The sequence below is a fragment of the Vanacampus margaritifer genome, chromosome 9 (genome assembly GCF_051991255.1).
Source record: "Vanacampus margaritifer isolate UIUO_Vmar chromosome 9, RoL_Vmar_1.0, whole genome shotgun sequence".
Taxonomy (NCBI): domain Eukaryota; kingdom Metazoa; phylum Chordata; class Actinopteri; order Syngnathiformes; family Syngnathidae; genus Vanacampus; species Vanacampus margaritifer.
Window position 1 is genome coordinate 23,069,456 of NC_135440.1, and position 20,469 is coordinate 23,089,924.

A 20,469-nucleotide genomic window follows, 5' to 3' on the forward strand; every position below is an offset into this window, starting at 1 on the left:
ACTAACCCTTTTGGAGTATTTTTTTTGTGAAGATAAAGTGATAAATAGTTTTTCAGCTTTTCAGTTTTCCTGATTTTTTTTTTTAGGGTGTGGCTTCAGAAAGTCTGCTGACATGGCTGCTTTAGAGCGTCTTGTCGTTCGTAAAAGCACACACATCATGCAGAGAATGCCGGAAGAGTGAAGAAGGCGGATTACTTAATGATTTTATTTTTTTAATGTCTGAGTTGAAAGCCAGGCTGTGGACCAGGGCTTCGAGCTGTTGTGGCCACTTTAGAGTGCCTCGTTGTAGCAAACCGAGGGAATATATTCCAGCCACTGAAGGCTTTAAGTGGATTAAGTACGTAGTTATGTGTAGGCATAAGAAAGATGCCCACAGCATTTGATGTTTTCAAGTTTATGAAAAACACTTTTCTTACTTGGGAAACTGTTTCACATCTAAATGATCTGAAAAAAATCCACAATCCATTGCTTGTATTTTAATAGAAAAATGCACTTGCCATATACGCATTTGACAAAGGGACGATTCTTATCTGGTTTTATTTGAAGATGGACCTGAACCTAAAGACAAAGAATAACTATGTAGGACACAAAAAGACGAGTGAGCTGTATTTTGGGATATTTCCCCGTCCCACTACGTTCCATCATTCCTTCTTTTGAAAGTGTGTCCGTCAGGAGTGTGTTTTATTTGCATTCTAATGACCCCTCCAGTGGCCCCTGAGGCCGGGCCCTCTGCTCTACCCAGAGATCAATTAGAGCCAGGGCCCAGCATCTGCTTGCCTTCCATTGTCACCCCTAGCAACTTTCTCTCACTGTCGCTTCCCTCCCGCGTGTCCTTCCCCAACACCTCGTCCTACGCCGTGCAACACAGACGCCGGTGCCGCAACCATCCCGAGCCACACCATCCAACCATTCCGCATGCAAATGTGTGCAGACACATGCCCCGCATAGCTGCTGTCAGTCCCTCTACGAGCCTCGGCGGTGCACTGGAGTGCCGAAGGAAGGATGGCCGGGATCACGACGCTGTTGTCTATTGTCTCCGTCGCCTTGTTGCCAGGCAAAAGCGCACAAAGACAAGGTTGCGAAATGTACATCCTTTTGACACGGGCGCAAGGATTCATTCAGCTCTGCCTGGCTGCCAATCATACGGATACAAAAGCGCGGAGAATCAAAAGCGGGATAAAGAACTTCAGCAATGATCAACGGGGCCGCCATTCATTGTAGCTTCACACTGCACAGGAGCTTTAGCCTCGGACCGACGAGGTGCCAAGAATGTTTGATTCTTCCGAGAACAGTTAATAATTTCTTGTTAAAAATTTAACTTTTTTGTCAGGATTTTGGCTGCATTGATTTATGTTGAAATGTAACAATTTTAGACCAACAGAAGCTAAATTTTACAAGATTTAAAAAAAAAAAAAAGTTAGAATATGACATTTTGAACAATTTCTAACGGGTTTGAGGGTCAGCAATACAACAAATCAAACAATATTATCCGTACTTTAAAACTATTCAGTCAGAATGTAAATATGTAGCCAACACAACATTGTGGGGCGACCACGTCAGAGTATACTGAAATGCTAATCGTCTTTAACTCTTTGACTGCCATGGACGTTAAAAGACGTCAAGTAAAAACCTACGGAGGGCCGCCAATGACGTTAAAAGACGTCATCCAATTTTTTAATTTTTTTTTTTTTTGGAAACGGGTGGTGGAAAGCCTTGGCCAGCTGTGGTGAAAGTTTCAAGCAGATCTAGTTAGCCTGATGACTATTTTTGGCCCCTAGATGGCAGCAATGACTCTCTTTTGACAAGATTGGGTAGGCGTCAGTAGAAGACGTGAGGCGGAGCTAGAGGGGACAATGGCTGGGGAAGGGAAGAGAACATGGCGACCGGTTACAAGCAGCTCACGCTCGAGCAGTTTTTTTCAAAGACGAAAAGCATCGACCAACGCTAAAGAGCACATTGATGACGACGATGATCATCATCGATGATGATGATGATGGTGACTCCGAGGTTGATGCTGAAGTTGCAAGCGTTGACGCGGCGGCTATGACGACGTCATAAAGGTTCACCGGCTAGCGATGCTAACACCGGAAAACGCGGAGCACAACCGAGCACGCTCAGGCGGACGTTCGATCGGACGACGGAGAGTGCCCCGAGTCCAATGCATATTCATCGGAGGAGTGGGTACAGTCTGCTACTTGCTATTCCCCTGAAAAAAAAGGCCGTCAAGAAAGTGTAACGTCTGCACGCGAAAGGAGCCATCGCAAGTGAAACTAATCTGTCGTGCAAATCCTGCTGCGTCTCCTTGCACGCATGGGAGTGTTACAAAAAGAAAAACTGTATTTGAAACATCCACATAATTGTAAATAGTACCACAGTTGCACACATTTGTAAATAGTTTGCGAAATTGTTTTGTCAAATTGTTACATTGTTGAATGGAAATAAACGTATTTTGCAACCAAAAAACACTTTTTCATTGTTGGTGATAGCGTTTTACAGAAGTAAAGCACTATTTAGGTGTTTGTGGCATCATTCATGGACAAAAAGAAGTGTACAATTCACTAGAGTGCATGAAATAACATTGTTTCACAAAAAGCTCTTTTTCTCCGCTTTTTGTTTCAAAACAGAGCATTTCGGTGAAACTAACCATTTTCTATTGTTGATTACTGAAGAACGGAATAAGGTAGAAACAAACTTTTTTTTCTGATGAAAGATGAGAGTTCAATCTTTCATTTGGTAGTATGTGTGTTTCCATAGTCCAAACACAACATTTTCTGTGGACCTTGAAAGAGCAGTCAAAATGCTTAAATCGGCTGGCACTGGCGACATCCCGTTTCTGAAAACGTCTGGCAGTCAAAGAGTTAAAAACGCCATCCTAACTATGCGAGGTCATCTTGAACACTAGACATGATTGTGAATACAGTAAAGGTAATTCTCAAGTTACGGACGAGTTCCATTCCTACGCTGGCAATGTAACCCAAATTTATTTAAGTTGGATTTCACAGTTAAAGTCGGTATTTACATCTAAATACTTTGTATAGAAAACAAATATATATATATTTGTGCCACCCGGAAGATGCCGGAACCAATATTTCGTGTGTCCGCAGTGCGCGGACATTCATCGTTGACGGACGGCAAAGCGGAGCTAATGGAAACTTAATCGCGGAAATGTGACGCGCCTGACGGCGAGCCGACCTGCTCGATGGACGGCTGTTGCTGCAGGCAACAACAACACAACTTTAAATAACTTTAAAATGCCGTGATTACTGTGGGAAATTAAAAGAAGGTGCTACGGACGAGGCGCGAGCGCTGTGAAGTCGAAACGCCGTAGGTCGCGTACGTCGTAACTCGAGGGACTCCCTGTAGATCCAAGTTGATGATTCAAAAAAAACACAAAAGAGAACCTGCTAACTTTTATAACCAACTGAGTAACTGACTTCCGAAAAAACGCAAGCAAAAGTCGATTAATTTCTAAATGTTATTGATCGACTATCTAGTTAAAACCTCAACGTAGGAGCTTTGCGCAAATTATCATCGCCATTGCCCAACACAAGTCCAAATCCTTTGGTGAGTATATTTTTAGCATTGACAGAATGAAATAGAGGCGTTAGTGTCTGGATCATAACATGCTGTTGGAGAAGGCCAACTGTTCATCAGGTTTCTCCTTGAATCCAAGCGATATCGGAACGCTCTGGGAATGCTTGTTGTCGGGAAGGTTACAGAGGCTGCAGGTGGCCAATAAATCTCTCGGCAAGGAAATCAATGGCAACTTGTTCGGGGCTATTGTTCGTTTTTCACTCCCCATCATTAATGACCAAAACAATAGGAATTCAAGTGATGACGTGTGATTGGGACCTGCAAAATGTGTGAGGTGCGACCATTCAGAGAACTCGTTGCAAGTAGGCTATACAAAGTTTGAAGGGAATCGGCGATTTAGCAGTGTTAATAGATTATTTCATTTCTGCCAGTAGAAGGTGCCTATGATTCTCAAGGATGGAACCTTCATCACAAAAGATGTTTCGACAAGATGTGACCTTGTGGAGGAAGTTATTAAAAATCCATGTTTTATGGCAGAGTGATCTGTCTGGTATTCTCTACGTGGTTCAAATTTGGAAGCCATCAGACAAAATCTTCTGGTTGGCCTTTTTTTTTTTTAAGGACTCCTGAAAATGACTAAAAAATACAAATATTTTTTATTTTATTTTTTTTAGGCATGGTGACTTTTGACTTCTGTTCTGAGGTCACTCCTGAAAGACGTGCCTTCAAAGTTCAAGTTCAGAAGGGAAACTAGTTTTGGGTGGGCACTGCAGATCCACTAGAACCTCTGGCAAGTGTAAATGATTACCATGGTCAACTTGCCGATACAATTTGTTGAGGTTTTGAGTATGGGAAAGCCCTAAAAATGGGGATTTAGTCTGAGAATTGTGAGGAGGGAGAAGTGAAACACTTTAAAGACTATTATTGTTTGTTGTTTTTCTTTTGGGCGGCCACAACATGCCCAAAAACTCATCATTTGAAACAACTCAGTAAGATTTAATTATTTTTTTTTTCCAATGGCCTGGACCAGTTTTATTGATGGACATGAAAATGGATGGGACATGTCTTCCACAACAAAACGGACGTAGCAGGAAGTTTGCCCAAGCTGTACTTTGATGGACTCCTACTAGGAATTGACCCAAATGAGCCCCAATAATAAAATAGGTATACGTGGTATGGATACAAAATCCCAAGATTTTCTTCCTTACACCATTTAATGTGGGCGGAGAATAGAAGCAAGGTTTGAGCATTATTTCAAGGATTCTCAGAAAGCTCGACATCGTCAAATATTAACAGGAACCATTTTGATTTTAAGCAGCCATTTTGGATGAATTCCAAGGATCACATTTGGCCGAACTCTTGGTGGGGAATTCACTTAAATGAGTATCCAATGACCAAGTTTTTTTTTTGTCCTGTGCCATCTAATGTGGGTGGAGCATGGCAACCAATTTAGAAGATTGTTTCGAGGTTTCGCCATGAAACCAACTGACAGGAAACTGTGTGAACACATCTATAATACAGGATGCATGAAAAAGTATAAAGACCTATACTCGAACTTGATGAGAAAATTATCCATTTTGGTTCCAAGCAGCCATTTTGGTTGAAATCCAGAGCTAATGGAGAATATAGCCAAATGATACCCAATTGGAATCAGATGTTTTTGTTACTGCAGATGGGCAACAAAAACATAAAGCTTTTTTCCTCTCGTTTACTTACACAACTAACGTGGTTACAGCATGGCCTTAAAGTTTGATGATTGTTTCGATGAAAAAGTCTCAAGCACTACTAGCTGAAATCAAACAGCAAGTCGGGCCATTTTGGTTTGAAACATCCATTTTTGGGCAAATTCCACTTTACCACACTCTTAGCAGGGATTCCAAAGCAGGTATTCTCTGTGATGTCATTTTAAGTCGACATAAAGTGGCAAAATGGCCGCCACCCAAGATGGATAAAAACGGGTGGATTTTGCTGCTTAATTATACTCCACAAATGCAATATTAATCAGAATACCATATTTAGACTAGTGGGGCTGCATTTTTTTTTTTTACTGGACTTCCCCCTTAACTCCTTGTGATGCTTGCCATCAACGTAATGGCTGAACACGTCCTCGTGCTTTCAGACAACACATCATATCTCGTGTGACGGTGCAGACAACGCCATTGGTTGGAGATGAGGGACAGATTTAGTGAGGTAATAATGGGGATGTTTTATAGCGTGCGCCTTCCCCCGCCTATATGTCTCATGCAAATGCGCACATACGCCGAGCCGCACCGTGAGTATATACACGGCGAAAGACATTCGTATTTATGCGTCTGTCACTTATGTCACAACACTGGTTGACTTTAAGCGTTGACGTGTGAAGGGCTCGCAAACAAAGCAGATTTCCCCCTCAGTCGTTGCCGTCTTCTCCGTGCCCCCGTGTGGGCCCCTGAGCCTGGGATGGCGGTAGAGGAAGGAGGGGTAGGCCAGCCCCCCCCCCCCCCCCCCCCCCCACCAAAAAAAACGGAGCTCGGGGACTCGACCCCTGCAGCCTCCCCTCTCATCTCTGCACCGAGGCTCCCTTTGCTCTCTTCAGCAGCTGTCAATCAAGAGCCACAGATGGACGGTGGAGGGGAACCCGGCCGAGGTGTTAATGTGGGAGCAAAGCAATGTGTTTAACTGCATCCATTCAACATTTTCAACCATGCAGTTTGACTGCATTTCCACTCTGTTTTGGGTCACTGAAAATAGACTTTTTGGGAATGGATGCTTTAATTACCTTATTTGTTATATTGTTATACTAAAGTTAGGATATTAAAAACTCATTGACTGCCAATGACGTGTATTTAAGTCTTCTCATTCAATTCAATCATACAATCCCAGGTACTTCTATATCGGGGTTTTTTTTAAGGTAGAGGACAGTCTGAAAATGGCTGGCAGTGTTAAATAGTTAAAAAGCAACTTGACTTTATGATAGCTCAATGGAAATGTATTTTCTATTATTTGCCATTGTGGCTGTTATGCCTTTTCCGGGAATGACTTTCTTCAGACATTCCATTGGGTAATACGTGTGGACGCACAGTTGGGGATTGAGTGCACCCTGATGATTATTTTTCCTTTTTTTAAATAAGCACCTTTGGGGGGGAAAAAAAGGTGAGTTTTGAATGATTATTTTCATAACTTTAATGCTTTTCATTGTTTTTCTTGCCGTGCCTTTTCCAAAAATAATATTCTGCAAGCTTCTGATTGGCTAGAACTTCCTCACAGTTCAGATTCTAGTGGCACCTGTTTGATTCCTTGTTAGAATAAATGTACATAAGTTATCCCATATTTACTCTTTTAGTAATTGCAGAGCATTTATTCAACATTGTGAATTTATCCAACACTGTGACCTATGTTTGAACTATGTGGGTTGGGGTCGTCTGTGGAGAGAATAAGCTGCAGTTGCAACACAGGAACTGAAACCTAACAAGATAGCGAGCGGCTGGAAAATTTTGCGGCTGTGAACTTTGACTGAAACGTTCCGCGCTGAAGAGTTAGCATTATTGTCTGCGCAATGAGTCATATCCGGGATGATTGTCACATTGCTGCTATGTATGTCCCCAAACCCTTTAGAGCAGCAATAGGCTATGTAACCAGGGCCCACCCAGTAAAAAGGGGAGATTCGTTGGAATTAGCTTCAGAGCGCGATAGAAGATTGTAACTGAGCACATCTCTGTCCGCTCTCCTCGCGAGCAAAAATAATCTAAATCTGTTGTCCTCCTTCCTGGTCTGTTGTTTATTAAATGTTCTAGGTCGACTAAATCTGACATTCCTGCAAACCATTCTGTGCTGCTTTTTTTTTTTTTAGATGTTCCTTCTGATTGGCTAATTTGGTTTTACAGTTTGGTAGTTAAGACACTTGAGTGAGGAAAATGTGTTTGAATAATTTATAACAATTGGACATTTTGTCCTGGATTGTCTGTTTCATTTGAATGTGTTTTAACATGGACTACAGTTGTACAGTTTTTATTAAATACTGGCACAAAATTCCTTTAACTCTTCACAAAAGCAAACAGCGGTGTTTACATCATCTTCCCAAACTCTTTTCCAAACATCTTAGAGCCATGAGTGTTGCAATAAATATGGTTCTAAGCTGACTGAAGTTTGTTCTGAATTCAAAATGGCTAACAGTGGTTGGTTTGGTGAGTTATTGAGCGATCAATTTCAGCCAAAATTGATAAGATTACTACCTGATACTTATATCCACACAAAGCCAATGTTTTTCCGTTTGACAACTCCAAGAATTATTAAGTTATTTGAGGGACAACGTTCCACATGCCTCCCATTAAAATTTCCCAATCTTGTAGAATCTACAGGACATCATCAGGACCAAGCGAATGGGAGCTTCAGCGATAAACATCTGCCCCACCCCGCCTCATACAAGTCAAGTCATTATGCCTATTACTGGACTTTGGAGCCCTGCTGATCACTGCCATTGATCCCTGCCTCAACAGTCAATTAGATCAATGAAGCATCTTTAGGCCTGCTTAGCCATGTGTCAACTGTCCGCTTCAATTGTGCCGCCAGCGCACAGATGGCAGCCGCGGACACAGTCGGCCGCGGCCAGCGTTGCAATCATTGGAAAGTGATCCACAAAAAAACAGATAGTGAGGATTGTAAAGGGGGGAAAAGATGGCGTTCACGCTTCAGCAATCATGAATTTGTAATAAGGGATTTGTTGCATGGCATAAATGTTTAAGAGCGTTTTATACTTTAAGCTGCACTTGCACCGCGACCTTATTTGAAGGTAGATTTGTCGAATTAAAAATCAAACATTAAAGGCAATTCCAGCTCATTAGCATGAACTATTTACCACTATTTGGCCTTAGCCTGCTTAAGGGTGTAGAAATCTCTTATTTACTAATAACGTGTTTGCCCATAAAAACTTGTGAGGAAAGTTGCTAACACTAGAAATCGACTTAAGAGAACATTTTCACTTTTGTACTCATTCGAGAACCAACACTGAACAATGTTTTGTCAATTTGACAACAGTGTCTGTGAGCCTGAAATTGCAAACTTTTGAAAACATGCTTTCTAAGTGGACTGCTTAGGGGAAAACAACAACATAATTTTGGTTGTAAATGCTGAAAATGGCTGACTGCCAAAATGGAGTACAGTATGTGCACTTTAACTGTTGTGTTGTTTCGTTCCAACCCCTGCATGTTTAACCAGCCAAAAAAGTGAGTTACTTTATTTTTGTGTGAAAATGTATTGAGTATTATTGTCAGGTTCAGTCAACCTAGAACATTTAATAAACAACAGACAAGGAAGGAAGACAAGAGACTTAGATTTTTATTTTTTTTTTGCTCATAAGGAGAACCAACAGAGAGGTGCACAGTTACAACCTCCTACCTCTCTGAAGCACATTCTGTCAAGCCCTCTCTTTTAATTTATTTAAGGCGGGTTCCTGGTTACACAGTCGTTGCTGATCTAAAGGTTGGGGGAACACACAGCAGCAACCATCACGGATATGAGTCATTGTACAGATAATAGTCCCTAGTACATATAGGGGCAATTAATAACCCAATTTGAATTACTGTAATTATTTGTTGTCTGTCATGTGGTGTACTGGAATAAGATTTTTGGTTATGGTTGTTATGTTGCCTTCTTGAATTGAATTTTATGGCAAGTTTTACAACACTTCTCAGGCAGTTGGACTCGAGCTATTTTCAACACTTTAAATTGATTAACAATGCACAATAATAACACGCAACATAGGGACATACAATATTATTGATTTGCGGGGGAAAAAATGTGAAAGTGACCGAATTTGGACATACACAAGGCTTCGCCTGACAGAGCTATTTTGGTATTTACGACTTTTGAGACTGAAATAAGGATTTAAGGCCTGACTTTTCTCAAGCATCTGCAGACGCTGCCATGTTTTGTATTACGAAGCACGCTGCGTGATAGTTTCTGCGTGGAGCAGCAGGCTGGTGTACACATGCCAACAGTGGCGTGTTGCTACCTTGTGACCTCACATACACACATTTTGGACCCCTTCCCCACGGCGGCCTGTGTCAAGACCCTGGGAGACTGACCCCCCCCCCCCCCCCACTCCACACACCTCTTTCCCCTCCCACTGACCCCCTCCGCCGTGGACCATTGTTTACTTTCACTCTCCTCCATGGCCCTGCTGGTCCGAGAAGGGGGCCGAATCGTTACATTATTGTCTGGTCCTCCCATGCGTCCCCCCACCCCGACCTGGCCTGACCCCATTCACAGAGCTCAAAAGCACCATCTGTATCAGCCAACAGTCAGGGAGGGAGCGACGGGGGACGGAGGGGGGGGGGGGGGTAAGAAAGGGGATGGAGGGATGACGGAGGTGTTGCGCCGTGAGTCGGAAAGTATTTGTCAGACACTTTTAACAGTGTGAAGGCTTCCCTGCTGATTCTCCTCCTTCAAACATTCCGCTTATTGATTTTTTTCTCTGGCAATCTTATAATCCTCCGTGCCGTACTTTGCCCGGTCTTAAACTCCTGGTTCCCCCTGACCCGCTTCTCCACACCCCTCCCCTCCTCCTTCTCCATCCTTCATCAAGCTTGTAGTGTTTTTTAGCGAGAGCATTCCAGGGCCTCTTGTATGGGCGCATGTGTGAGGAAGGCGGATTTTTCCCATGGGGCCGCAGGTGAAAACTGGGACTCAGGCTCAGTCCACCGAGGGACGCCATCTGTCCCCGTCTCTGCACTTGCTAGAGGGGAACCCCGTCTCTCCCTCCTACTTTCCCCTCCATCCGGCCGTCCAACCACGCGGCCCCTGTCCAGCCACTCGTCATGCCCCTCCCTCCTTCCTCAGCCCAGGAATTCCTCTTTTCCCTCCCTCCACATCCCCAATCAATCATCCGCATATGACACCAAGTGGCCCAAAAAAAAAATTAAATTATCATACAATTTGCCAGGGAGAGAACGAGGCATACCGTTTTAATTGGCCCGGCCGCGACCTCTAATTATGCGTAGCACAGTGTATTCGTTTGATATTTCGGAGGGGATGAAGTCAAGCGAGCGTGACATTTTCCAGAAGATAAAGCAGCAATTACTTAGATTTGCTTAACAAATCGGCCCAGCATTAGAGCTACAATAGCGTGTGACGTCATAGCAGCAGGACTGGAGGAAGTTACGCCAAAGGTGGGGAACTTTTTTTCTTTCAAAATCATCTGCTGGTTTAAAGAAGAAAAATGGAAGCCTTTTAAGGCAAAGCAATGCAAGGCAGCTTTAGTTATATTGCATATTTCATAAACAAGGTCACTCAACATGCTTGACATAGTTATAAAACAATATCTAAAGGCAAAATAATTTAAGACAAACAAAAAACTGAAGAATTTAAGATATTTAAAATCAAAGTAGAAAAATTTAAGGTTTACTATGATTATTTAAAGAACATAGAGCACCAGAACATGATTTTGGAAAAACTGATACAAATTCTGACCTTAATCTATGAGGTAAAAACAGTTCTAAAACTGGATTTAAAAGATTCTAAACTCATGTCTAACTTCAGTTCTGTTGGCAGCTTATACCATTTGCATGCAGCATAACAGCTAAATGCTGCTTCACCGTGTTTGCTTTGAAGTCTGGGCTCCATTAACTGACCCGAGTCTGCTGACCTCAGAACCCCACTGGGTGCATATTCCAAATATTATTTGTTTCATGTATTTAGGAACTAAACCATTCAGTGTTTGGTAGACTAGAAGCCTAATTTTAAAATCTATTTTACAGCTACCTGGGAGCCACTGTCATGCCGTTCAGTCAGAATCTGATCTGCAGTATTCTAAATGAGCTGCAGTTGTTTGATGCTCTTTTAAGCGAGTCTAGTCAGAAGTTTGTTGACAAAAATCAAGTCTAAGCTTTTCCTGCTTTTCCTGCTCTACTTCTCGATAGGGTTTCCAGCTGGTGAATGGCTATTTTAGATTTGATGTGACTGCTGAAAGTCGGATCCGAAACAACCAGCACACCAAGATTTCGGACTTGGTCAGTAGTTTTGAAGTCTTTACTAACAGCAGCCATCTTTGTGGCCAAAAAAACAATACACTACCTCAATGTTGGGGAATGGTTTTCTACTCTTTGTAAAAGTATTATGAACTTTTTTAATGGATATATTTTGCGCTTGATTAAAAATATCCCCCAAAAAGTTAACGAAAGTTTGCCAATTAGTGTTTTTTTTGGGGAAAAAAAAATCATGTTTGTATGCGTTTTCTCGCCTTTCTTTGTAAACAAACATCCTGAGGTCACCATTTGAGCCCCTCACATTGGAACCAGAGGGAGTCCTCTCAAGCCGGTGGGGTCCGCGGACCTCCGAGCCCAGCTGTCAGTCTCGGCCGCCGTCCGTCTCGCCTCTGGTCCGTACCGCTGTGATGTCCAACGGTCGGTGACAAGGGGCGCACTTTCACGTGGGAACCCCCGGTTGAGGCGCGCAGACAAACAAATGGGGAGGGGGCACGGAGAGGGTGAGTGGAAAATGATCTCCCCCCCCCACCCTCGCCACCACCCGCCTCCTTGCACTCTCCAATCCTGCCGCGCAAACCTCGGTGAAAAACCCACCGTCGGCCCACTCGGAGCGTCCAGACATGTAGACACGCACTCCCTCCTTCAACGCTCCCAGCCCCCATCTTGTCCCACGCCCACTGTCAATCATCGAGTGTTACACAGTCACCACAGACACTCTCTCAAAGACAAGGAAGGCGGTCAAATGGGGAAAAAGTGGCCCATCAGTCACTTTATCAATCTAAGCCGGGACAAAGCCGGACACAACAATGCTACGGCTACAGCAATCGCAAAGCCAAAAGCGAATGGCCGACTCAAGTGTTGCCATTTTCTCACTGGCCAGCCACAACAAAGAAAGCAGGCGGGACTATGCGCCGCACTGCACCGCACCCGGGGTGGCGGTTTTTGCCGGGGCCCCACTTCTCTCGCCGCCCCACTCTCCCTCCTCGGAGGTCACCCCCTCCGATGACCCCGCCTCGATTGTTTCCCGTCGCTCTGTCAGCTCCGATTGTTGCTGACTGGTTAAATGGCCGAGACCTAAAATGCAAGGGGGGCTGCGAAGAGGAGGAGGAGGGTGGGAAAAAAAAGTGGGAAGGAAAGAGAGCAAGGGTGGAAGGTACCCCCTCTTTTTTGTCTTCCTTGCTGAGATAACTGACTATTTGACCCAAATAAACAATCTCTCGCCACCAAAAGAAGTGGGGGTAGAGGAACAGGGGTGGGGGAGTGAGGAGCGTTTGAGGTCCGAGTTGTTGTTCAGGGTGGTCAAACAGCACCTCCTAGATCTTGTTAAGAAGAACTTTCATTGTGGGCCATAAGGGTCTAGTAGCAGAAATGTTCACAGGAATCTTGGGAGGACAGAAAGATAAAATTAAATGGGATGAGAAGGATGTCAATCAGGAAAGATCGGTGGATGGTAGATGATAGAAAAATTGATAGCTATTGTAGGTAGGTGGATGGTGGTTCTCTGGATGGATGGGGGAATGTATGCTTGATGATTGACAGGTGGATGGATGATGAATGGATGGATGCATACGAGATGGATGGGTGGGTGGATGAATGCTTGACGATTGGCAGGTGGATGGCTGATGGATGGATGGATGATGATGGATAATAGATGGATACTGTAGGGGGATGGATGGATGGATGGATGGATGACACATCAGTAGATGGTGAATGGGTGGATGGATGATGGATAGTTGGATGGATGAATGCTTGATGATTGACAGGTGGATGGCTGATGGATGGATGAATGGTGATGATAATATATGGACAGGTGGAAGGAAGGATGGATGGATGCTTGATGATTGACAGGTGGATGGCTGATGGATGGATAATAGATGGATACTGTAGGTGGAATGATGGGTGGATGACACATGAATGGGTTGATGGATGATGATTGACAGGTGGATGGCTGATGGATGGATGAATGGTGATGGATAATAGATGGATAGGTGGAAGGAAGGATGGATGGGTGCTTGATGATTGACAGGTGGATGAATGATGGCTGGATGGATGGAGCATAATAGATGGATGGGTAGATGGATGGATGGATGCTTGATGATTGACAGGTGGATGGCTGATGGATGATGGATGGCTAATAGATGGATACTGTAAGTGGAATGATGGGTGGATGACACATCAGTAGATGGTGAATGGGTTGATGGCTGATGGATGATGATGGATAGGTGGATGGATGCTTGATGATTGACAGGTGGATGAATGAATGATGGATGGATGAATGGATACTGTAGGTGGATGATTGGATGGATAATGTAATGCAGATGATGGATGGGTGATTAATGTATGGGTGGCTGGATGGATGCTTGATAATTGGATGGATGAATTATTCATAATTTGGCGTGGACTATCTATCAATTATAATCACTCCGAATTTGGTATCAACTGGATAAAATCTCTAGGACAAGTTTGAAAACTAAAATGGCGCCCACTCCCACAGCAAGCCGGTCCCAATAAAAGTAAAAGTACTCACCCTTTGAAGACACATGACAGACACGTGAAAGCAAGAGAACCACAAGTAAGAGCCAATCGGCATATTTGTCAAACTATCGAGCTGATTTTATAGCTCGCACTCAGTCAACTTGCTTGTAAAGAACAGGAACACATGCTCCCTATTGATCATCAGTCAATGATCAATTAAGCGAGCCATTTGTCTAATTAGAGCAACGGGTCCATCCAGACGGGCTTGTTTAGCTGTTTGATTGCCAAGCAGTCGCGGAGGGAATGCACGGCCTGCATAATTGATTAGCGGCGGGTCTTTAAACACTTATCTCATTCACGTCAGATCGGCGGCCCGCATGGATTCATCGAGTCTCTTTCCTCTAATACACTTTTTTTAGCTGTATCTTTTTTTTTTTTTATGGAGATCACCATTAAAGCCCAATAAATAAAGTTAATGCTGCTATGATTACCAATGCCTGGCCTGTTGCATTAGTGTTAGCATTGATGCTAATGCTATTATAAGTACAGCTCAAAGACACAGAAAATCTGCCGCTTTGGCCATTTTAGGGTAATTTTGGCAATTTCCTTGGACTTTGAAAAACAAATTCTCGTAGAGTTTTGGCCATTTGCTATTAACTTGAACAAATTATACTAGATGGATTGGACTATGGATTAGAATTTTGTTTAGTGACATTTGACCAGGTCATCGCTTTTATGGTGGTGGTGACAAAATGGAGGATGGCACGGTATCCGACCAAAACAATGTCAACAGAACACAGATAATGAAATTCACTTAGCAACATGAAATTTGCGTTACGTTGAGAGGAACCAGTTGAGGTGGCTCGGGCATCTGGTTCGGATGCCTCCTGGACGCCTGCCTGGGGAGGTGTTCCGGGCATGTCCTACCGGCGAGGGGCCCCGGGGACGACCCAGGACACGCTGGAGAGGCTACGTCTCTCGGCTGGCCTGGGAACGCCTTGGGATCCCGTCGGAGGAGCTGGGTGAAGTGGCTGGGGAGAGGGAAGTCTGGGCTTCCCTGCTAAAGCTGCTGCCCCCCGCGATCCGACCCCGGATAAGCGGAATTGAAGATGAAATTTGCTTGACATGTGGACCATGAGTAGACCTACAAAAAAATCAATTCTCATTTTGGGTTGAAAAAGTCATTTAAGTGCCATTTTGGCCAACCAAAATCCTTCATTGCAATAACTTGTCCACTTCTGATGCCACAACTTCCTTCAAACCTTTAAAGCAGATCTTGGAATTCGACCAGTCTCACAAATGTGTTCCACTTTGGCTATTTCACAGTTTTTTGAGAGCTTTGAATTGGACTGAAAGTGCTTTGTAGCGCAATAGAGATGATCCGCACTCAATTCCGGAGACCATCTTCATGTTCATTTCACATCGCTCCTGCACTTAAGTGTCCCTTATGGGTCAACACCTGTTTGAAAGCAAGCAAGTGTGCGTGGGTGAGCTGAGTGAGACCTTCCAATAGAATGGACGGTGGGTAGGAAGGATGGATGTTGTGGATCCCTTTGATGTGCTCATAAATTGTGTTGAAAGGAGAGCAGGCGAGAGGATGCGGTCGGCGAGCGCGCCAGAAGAGACACTTGAGGGGCTCGAGTCCTTTTTCGCTCGCCCTCCAGCCTTCAGGTATCCTGCCGCTTCCCCGGGCCGGCTTGATTAAATATGAAATGCTAAGACAAAAAAGGGAGCCCCGCTGAAAGGGACGACGGGAGCGCGGAGCCACAAAGGGCGCCACTCGACGCCTTTGAAGAGCTGCCGAGCGCACGTACACGCACGATGATCTTAATGGTGTCAATGAATAGGACAGCAATTAAAATTGTATACAATTTCCCATAGAGGATTTATACAGTGAGGCTGAATGGAAAACTGGTAAGGCGCAACGATAACCCGTTTTATGTTTGCGTGATGAACGTTACATGAACAACTTTGCGATGAAAGGCCAAGGTTTAAAAGTAATGCAAACGTACATGCTGCATAAAATGAATGGAGTTGAATTGAAAAGAAGGGATTACGTATTTAATGTGTGATAAACGTACTATAATAATGTAAAAATAAACCGGAGGAATTGAATGGATCTTATTTAGAGCACTGGTTGTCTATTTAACGCACCTGAGATCAATCACGAGGTTTAATTGAAATGCATAAGTACACACTATAGATTTTCGTGATGAATTATTATGAATCTGAACGACCAGGAAGGTGAAATGACAATGAATTCTGTAAAAAAAAAAAAAAAAAATGAAATAAAACAAAAGTGTAACAATACAGAATAAAATAAAGGTAAAATTATAATGTATTTGTACACCGTATACGTACTGTGGTTAGGGTTTCAAAGTGGGTTTAGGGTTTCAAGGTAGTTTTTTAAGGTAGGGTTTGCATTTCAAGGAAGGGTTAGGATTTCAAAGTAGGGTTTCAAAGTCTGATTTTCGAAGTAGGATCACAATTTATACAGTAGCAGTGGTGAATTAAAATATTCTACTTTCAGAATTCAGTTTTGAAAGTAGTTCAGGGTAGGGTTTCTAAATAGGGTTTCAAATGGGTTCTCAAAATATAGTCCCAATTTAACAGAAGTTATAAAGCCGAGTTTAAAAAGTCAACCGTAAGAATGTGTGTTTTAAAAGTAGCTAGGGTTTCAAAGTAGGGTTATGCTTTGAAAGTACAATTTTGGCTTTCAAAGCAGGGTTTCAAAGGAGGGTAAAGCTTCCAAGTAGGGTAAGGCTTTGAAGGTAAGATTTCAACATAGGGCTTCACAGTAGGGTAAGGCTTTGAAGGTAGGGTTTTGAAGTAGGTCTAGGCTCTCAAAATAGGGTCACGATTAATAACAGTGGTTATAAAATTGGGTTAAAAAAAACTGAGAATGTGTGAAAGTGGTTAACTCTTTGACTGCCAAAAACGTTAAATAACGTTTAGTAAAATGCTATGGAGGAGTGCCAAAGATGTTAAAAGACGTTTTTTTAAACAGAGGTGAAACTAACCATTTTCTATTGTTGATTACTGAAAAACGGAATAAGGTAGAAACAAACTTTTTTTTCTGATGAAAGATGAGAGTCCAATCTTTCAATTGGTAGTATGTGTGTTTCCATAGTCCAAACACATAATTTTCTGTGGACCTTGAAAGATCAGTCAAAAATGGCTTAAATCGGATGGCACCCACGGCATCCCTTTTTTGAAAACGTCTGGCAGTCAGAGAGTTAAGGTTTCTAAGTAGGGTTTCAATATAGACTTTTAAAGAAAGGTTTCAAAGGAGGATCAGTCAGTTTTCGTGGAAAATGTGTAGTAAATGTTCATAATTGTTTTTTTTGTTGTTTTTTAAAGACTTTTTTAAGACTTTTGGTATTTTTTAGCACTAACAAATTTCTTGAGAACAGTCAAGGACGGTTTTGTCGCCGTAATAATCATCGATTACCTTCTTCATGACATCCATACATCAATTGGAGTGTGTCGGAAAAAGCCCTCATCTTTCATAATCAAAAGCCCATTTAATTGCGATGATAGTTTAACGTTAATGAAATCAATGCCACGTCCCAAAAGCTTGATTAGGATCATTCGTCTGGTGTCCGAAAAGGCCCGTCCAAACACATCCAGCCCCCCCCCCCCCCCCCCGAAATGTGCCCGCGAGCGAGGCGGCGTCCATGACACAGACGGATAACTTTGCCTCAGAGCGGATTTTCAAAGCAGACGACCTCCATCGGGCAAACTTCAATGGGCTGCCTTTGGAAAACAATCAAGCAACGTGCTCCCTCCCTGACCTTTAGCGACTAGCCGGCCTCAGTCCAATCACCGAGTATTGACATTATCTACCCCACGCCATTTATAACCGCGTGCCTCAAAAGTCCAGTTGAAATACCAGCGCAGTCAAGTCGGGTTTTGGTTGTGTTGAGGTGGAAGACAAAAAGTGGGGTAAAAGGGCTGATTAGAGTGAGTTTCATACTGTACTACAAATAGTGAGCCTTTGCTAACCAAAATAGCAGCACCTATGTACATAATCAAGTGCGGAGACTTTTCCATGATTCAGGCCAAGAACATCCATCACCAAATTATACTGCAGATCTATTAAAAAATGTACTAACAGCCTCACAGGGTCAGAACAATCAAAACCAGAATTGTTTGATATTGCCTACCTGAGGGAAGGCGCTGGAAGAGGTGGTGGCCAGGATGTGGAGGGTCCGAGAGAAGGCCTGAGCTTTCTATGACTTCTCTTTCATCCACTCCATCATGACCCTTCAAAGACCAACAGATGCATGCTTTTAGGGAACTAGTACATATGTGGTGGACACACAGACAGTTCCAGGGACTGTTTCAATTAAAACAATTATATACATACATAGACATGAATTTGACTATTTCACTATTTTGAGATTCCCCCATAACCCTTCAAGTAGTTATGCAGGAACTTGAGCAAATGTGGTGGACCACAAACAGTTCTCGCAACTCCTTCAAAACCCCCATGAAGACGTCCCCTAAAAACTAGAGCAGGGTTCACCAATTCCGGTCCTCAAGGTCCGGAGTCCTGCAGGTTTTTAGATGTTTCCGTCCGCTAGCACACCTGATTCATATAATCAGCTCATCAGCATGCCTGATATCGATCCTGATTTTTAGTGTCAGGTGTGTTGGTAGGCGGAAACATCTAAAACCTGCAGAACTCCGGACCTCGAGGACCGGAATTGGTGAACCCTGCACTAGAGTATATTTTAACACCATACGTTCAAACCAATTATACAATAACAAAAGGCTGCTAGCTTAATGCTATCATATAATGGGAAACATCATAGACGGGCTCCCAGAAATTAGCATAACATTGCAATAATTAAAAATGCAGACGTTCACAGGTGTCACAGCCACTCTAAATAAAAGTAAAGTAAAGTCAAATGAATCATGCTGGGAAGTAGCCTGTTGCACAGCAATTTTTATTCTGGAGCAGCTAACACGTTTTGCGTGCTCGCGCCCCTCCATTTGAATCGCAAGCTGACGTCGTGTTTGTGTTCAAGCACCGAAGCAGGCTATTGAAACGCCATATACGAGGCCCATTGTTGGCCGCTAAAAGCCGCCAGCCGACTCGGAGGCCCGTCTCCTCCGCGCCCGCCCCGCCTCTCACATGCCTGCACACACATAATGGCCATTTCACAGCTCGTCTGGGAGTAATGGAGCCTGGCTGCGGCCTGCTGAGATGGATGGCCCCCAGATGGGGATGAAATGGGTGATCTGGCAGGGTTGACGAGGCCTCGAGGTGCTTTAACAGGACCCGGACCGAGCTCGGAGGTGCGGAGGCGCGAGGATGATCATTGATTTGGACAATGTTGTTGCGTAGTTAGGCTGACGGACCATCAGCAGGCCTTTGCATAATGTTTGTAAACAATAGGTGCCCGGGTGCTTCCGGCTGGCACAAAGTGAGTGACGACCGTTGACTTGAACTGAAAACCATGACAAAAAGTTTGGTTTGTGCCACAAGCAATGGCGGCAGAGAACTCAACTCAAGTCAAGCTACTTCACAACAAGAAGCAGTTTGGCAGATGGTGAACATTTTTTTGTTTCTTCCCACTCCCAATTGAGGTGGGGCAAAACATGGTCAGACAATAATAATCAAATTTAGTATTGCTTCATCTTAATTAGTCAACTCCTCGTGTGTGTCTGTATCTGCACTATACTGCCCCCCAATGGCCAAGGCATACACACACGAGAAGGAGCGGCACAATGTCCATTGAAAAACAGCTTGGTTCTTCACATTCTATTTCATTATGTAATTACTCTCATTACAGGGAACGGCAATCGATAACCCACTGATGACGAAGCCAGATATTCCAAAATAGGACACCGCCTCAAATCGCCTTCCGCGTCAACACGATGACATCATTAGCGAGTCGCGGCGTTGAGGATTACATGACAGCGGCAACGGGAGGGAGGAGATAAAAAACAAAGACGAGAAGAAGAGTGATGCACTAGAACCCCAGCACCCCCGCGTCCCCCCCCCCGAGAGAATCCTTGTTATCAGGGCAACAATGGAAGGCTTAATGCCGAGACCAAGGGCTTGCTTGTTACATCTAAAGTGCTTTGCATTAATTACAACTCATCACATATGCGCTCTATTAATAACGCATTGCTTCCATAAGGCCTCGCAGGTCGTGGTCTGTGTAAAGAATCCATGTTGGGAAACACTCTTAATAAAAGTGATTTGTGATGTAAGGTGAAGGGATTGTACCATTTACAATTCTGGGGTGGGGCTTTTAATGGGACTATGCCATTTTTTGTTTCGTTTTAGGGTTGGAGAAAGAGTTCCGTCATGACTCAAAAAGCATAACGATGATGTTATTCCTCAGATTCAAGCTAGTTTTCAGGATAATACAAACAGCTGTACCTTTTTTTTTTTTAATTGGGTGAGGGGATAGTTCCATTTGTACGAAAGAGGATTAGGGCCAAAGAAGAGAGAAAAAAAAAAAAGTTTGGCAGGATTCCCACT

General features: G+C 43.5%; 1 protein-coding gene across 2 annotated transcripts in view; it reads right to left on the reverse strand.

Annotated features, from left to right (window-relative positions):
• The window catches only part of fhl3a (four and a half LIM domains 3a), a 394,693-nt gene that overhangs the window by 152,956 nt on the left and 221,268 nt on the right, over nt 1-20,469 (reverse strand). For both annotated transcript variants that reach the window (XM_077575921.1, XM_077575922.1), the window contains one exon: nt 18,137-18,236. The gene's annotated coding sequence lies outside the window, so the exon portion shown is untranslated. The remainder of the gene's footprint in view (nt 1-18,136; nt 18,237-20,469) is intronic.